This window comes from Tupaia chinensis, unplaced genomic scaffold (genome assembly GCF_000334495.1).
Source record: "Tupaia chinensis unplaced genomic scaffold, TupChi_1.0 Scaffold138910_1, whole genome shotgun sequence".
NCBI lineage: Eukaryota > Metazoa > Chordata > Mammalia > Scandentia > Tupaiidae > Tupaia > Tupaia belangeri.
The window spans coordinates 1,139,698-1,144,506 of NW_006198801.1; positions in this window are offsets into that span (position 1 = coordinate 1,139,698).

The following is a 4,809-nucleotide window of genomic DNA, read 5'->3' on the forward strand; positions in this document are numbered from 1 at the left end:
GTGATGCGACAGCCAATAGGCGTCACGATTGCTTAGGGCCACGCCCGTTTATGGAGGCCTGGACGAGTGGGGCGGTAACTTATGAGGCGGAGACCGGGACTCGTGACTTAAGGCGACAGTCTGGACCCGAGGGGCAGGGGGGCGGGGCCGGGAGCAAGCGTAGGAGTAGGCGGTGCCGCGAATGACGGAAAAAATAGGCGACGGGCGAAGAGGCTGATGGGAAATGAAGTGCTCTACAACCGGGCTCTTAGTTTGCGTCGCTTGGGAGCCAGGGCAGAGTGGAGAGTGTTCTCAAAGGGCTAATCGGAGTTGTGCGGCGGATCTAAGGGGCCAGGAGGTGGCACGGTGGTTAAGACCGTGATCCCACGTGGCCGCACAGTTCCAGTCCTACACACGAGGTGCGTGTGCGTGTGCGTGTGTGCCCAAAGTCTGGCGCGGACTGTTGAAGAGAAGGGATTGTGGCATGGCCATTCCTACTGGGGGGGATGCGTTCTCATTCCCTCCCCTCTCCAGCAAATGCATGCTCCCTGTAGCCAAAATTAAGAGCAACAACAACAACAAAACCCTGCATATTTAGAGTGAGAAAAACACACCTAATTAAGTGAGAGAAACCAGATACTGTTTTTCTTGTTTTGTTTTGTTTTTGAGAGGTTTCCGCTATAGGGCGCGTGCGCGCGCCAGACAGACAGAGAGAGGCAGAGAGACAGAAAGAGAGAAATCCCCCCCAGGGGGGATGGCCACGCCGCAATCTCTTCTCCTCCATTCTCCTCTCGGGACCTTGGGCACGCACGTGTGCCCGGCGTGAGTTTTAAGCCACCAGGTCCAGGACTTGAACCGCGGTTGACTACATGGGAGTCCAGCGACATAGCCATTACACTAACTGTTGGTCCCACCAGGTACTGTTTTTTTAAAGAGGGTTTTGTCTTAGGGTGCGTGTACTCGCTGGACAGAGACAAAGACTGAGACAGTGAGAGAGAAAGTCAGAAATCACCTCGCAGGGGAGCTAGCCATGCAACAATCCCTTCTTCATTCTCTTCTGAAGATCTTGGGCAGGCATGCACAGCGCTTGGTGGGAGTTTTAAGCCACCAGGTCTTGGACTCGAACTGCAGTCGCCCATGCCCACATATACATCCAGTGATGTAACTGCTACACCATCTGCTGGCCCCTAAACCAGGTATCTTTCTTGGGAAATATCTTTATGATATCTCAGGAATTCATAAAAGTGTTCTCATGGTGCAACCTGATTTCCTCTGCCCACTCAAATCCCTATAAACCTCCTCCCCGCCCCCCTCCGAGCCTAGGTGCACCTACAAGTCAAGAGCCATGATAACTAAGCTGCAAAGCAAGTGTGGAAGTGACTTCTGGGCATTGATAGCACTCCGGAAGAATGTTAGCAAGTGACCTTATCTTTGTGGCTTCCCCTTCCTTCTCTGAGACATTGTCTTCTCTGGGGACCTTGAGGGCTACTCCTGGTTTCTCAGTACTGGCTATAGTTGCAGTCTTCTTTTGGGAGTAAGATGCCCCCATTCTTTTTTTTCACCTTCGTTTTATTGTAGCATGTATTTCCCCATTTTCTGTTCATCATCAGCCCTCCCTCTTGCTTCTAGATTCACCTCTTTTGTGAAATTTATTATTATTATTGGGAACCAGCAGTTAGTGTAATGGCTATGTCGCTGGACTCCCACGTAGTCGACCGCGGTTCGTGTCCCGGACCCGGTGGCTTAAAACTCACGCCGGGCGCATGTGCGTGCGTGCCCAAGATCCCGAGAGGAGAATGGAGGAGAAGGGATTGCGGCGTGACCATCCCCCCTGGGGGGTGATTTCTCGCTTTCTGTCTCTATGTCTCTCTCTGTCTGGCGAGCGCACGCGCCCTACAGTGAAAATCTCTCTCAAAAAATAAATAAATAAATAATTTATTATTATTATTAACAAAGCAAATATTTTTAAAGAATTATTTTATTGACTTTATTTATTTCCTTATTTTAATTTGACCAGAGAGGGATAGAGAGAAAGAAGAGAGAGAGGGAAAGTGAGAAAGGAAGCCATGAGGTCTGGTACTACAAACTGTGGTCGGCCACCATGCCACTTGCCAGCCCCAACAAAAAAAGTATTTTGGCTTCCTGTTTGCCTCATGTTAACCTCTGTGGTTACTCAGCTTCTAAGCCTAAACGTTCTCATCTGGTCAATGGGAATTATATGGGCGGGGTTGAGGTCTCAGTGCAAACACATGTGTCTTCAGGGTCTGGCATACAGTAAACTTCTGATCCCGGGCAGCTATTAATACTTTTACTGCCTAGCTCTTCCTGTAGATTGGCAGCCCCAAGTTGGGTTCTGCCCCAAGAAGGCCCACAGGTTTATAAATAGAATCAGCTGGGGCACTGCCACATCCCCTGTATCACCCACATAGCCTAGTGGTAGGCTAGCCATAGGAAGCTGGATCTGGCCAACCATGTGGCTTGAATCCTAGCCTGGAGGGCACATGCATGCTGCAAATCCCAGTAGGATGGAGAAACAGAGGGAAAGGAATTGGATTGCATGTGACATCCCTGTTAAGGGGTGCTTTCTCCCCCTCCCTCTTCCTATCTCTGTCTCTCTGATGAGTGCAGATACCCTCTGACAATTAATTTTTTAAAAAAATGGGAACCAGCAGTTAGCGTAATGGCTATGTCGCTGGACTCCCACGTAGTCGACTGTGGTTTGCGTCCGGACCTGGTGGCTTAAAATTCATGCTGGGCACGTGTGTGTCCGTGCCCAAGATCCTGAGAGGAGAATGGAGGAGAAGAGATTGCAACGTGGCCATCCCCCCTGGGTGGTGATTTCTCGCTTTTTGTCTCTATGTCTCTCTCTGTCTGTCTGGTGAGCACACACGCCCTATAGCGAAGATCCCTCCAAAAAAAAAAAAAAACGAAAACCCCCCCAAAAAAAAAAAAAAAAAAAAAAAGAACCACCTAGGATTTGTCTGAGCTGGACTCCAAGTTCCACTCTTCTGCCAGTTACACATGGTTGAATTTGAGGGTGTTCTTTCGGGACTGTACTAACACCTGGTAGCTGGGAGCAAGGCTGCCAGAAGGGTACTGGGTTCCAGATGAAGAGGGATATGGAGAGACCCATATGAGGAACATGGAAGGAAAATTTCCCTCTTAAACAGAGGCATACACAAGGGGACTTCAAAAGTCTGTGGGAAAACTCGATTCAAGTGTGAGCTTATTTTGGTGCAAATTTTGAAATCCACACATCTTTTTAAATAATATGTATTTTCCATGAACTTTATGAAGACCCCTTGTATTTGTGATTCTGCCCTCTTATTTCTTCTTATTATTTATTTATTTTTAGAGATTTTTGCTTTAGTGCATGTGTGCTCTCTAGGGAGAAAGAGACAGAGATAGTAACAGGGAAAGTGAGAAATCATCCTCCAGGGGGCATGGCCATGCTGCCATCCCCTCTCCTCCATTCTCCTCCTGGGATCTTGGCACACACGCACATGCACCTGGCGTTATTTTCAAGCCACCAGGTGTAGGACTCAACCGGCAGTTGGCCATGTGGAAGTCCAGGGACATAACCACTATGCCATCTGCTGGTCCCCATTCTGCCTTCTTTTCATTTTTTTAAGAGGGTGTGTTTTTTTGGTTTGTTTGTTTGTTTGCTATAGGGCGCGTGTGCTCGCCAGACAGACAGAGAGACAGAAAGCGATAAATCACCCCCCAGGGGGGATGGCCACACCGCAATCTCTTCTCCTCCATTCTCCTCTTGGGATCTTGGGCATGCACCCGGCGTGAGTTTTAAGACAGCGGGTCCAGGACGCGAACTGGGGTCCACTACGTGGGAGTCCAGCGACATAGACATTACTCTAACTGCTGGTCCCCCGATTCTGCCTTCTTGATCTTCATGTCTCAACTTGGAGATCCCTTCTCTTGACTTCCCTAAGCAGGATTAGCTGTCTCCTCTGGAGTCCCACAGCCCTTGGCTTCCCTGGCCATAGCCCCGGTGGCGTTGGGCTGTTTCTCCTGATAGACTAGAAGCCCCATGAGGGCAGGACCCAAGACTGTCTTGGCCACTGCTGCATTACCCCACAAAGGATTTGGAACAAAGTGGGCGCTGAGCAAAGATTTGGTGAAGAGCTAAGGATCCCCAACTCTGTCGGCAAGAGCTCACAGGGACAATTGATGTTTCGGTGCTTGTTGCAAATTAGGCGCCCCTGTCTAATCTGGTGGGGTAGATGCAGTCCTACTCCTAGAGTTCGCGACTTGGCAAACGGAGCGAGATTTCGGCTCGACCACGTGCCCGGATGCTATGCACAACCTTAGCAGCCCCACGGAATGCCTCTGAGAAGGCGGGGAGCCACTCCTGGTATGGGGACAGAAAGGAGAGTTTGGACTCTAACAAGGAGCACGGAGGAGGGGGATATATTGAAGGACGAGAATATCTCCACTCTGCATCGCGCCGGTCTCCTGGGTCTGGGAGCTCCACCTTTTCTGCCCTGTACTAACACCTGGCAGTTGGGCGTGCCTCAGTTTCCCGAAGGCGGGCCATTCCTCCATCCCCGCCCCTCCCCTTTTGCCTCTTCCTCTTTGGGGCGTCTGCGGCCGCGCCTCCAGCACTCCCGGAACTGAAACTAGTCGCCGGACGGTCTGGAGGCTGGGGCCACGTCAGCGGGGCTGCCCGGGGCTGTGAGGGGAGCAGGTCCCTGCGGGCGTCGGTCCCTGCGGGTGCCATGCGGCGGGGCGCGCTCCTGGCCGGCGCCCTGGCCGTGTACGCCCTGTACCTGGTGCTGGGCGCGCTGCTGGTGGCGCGGCTGGAGGGGCCGCACG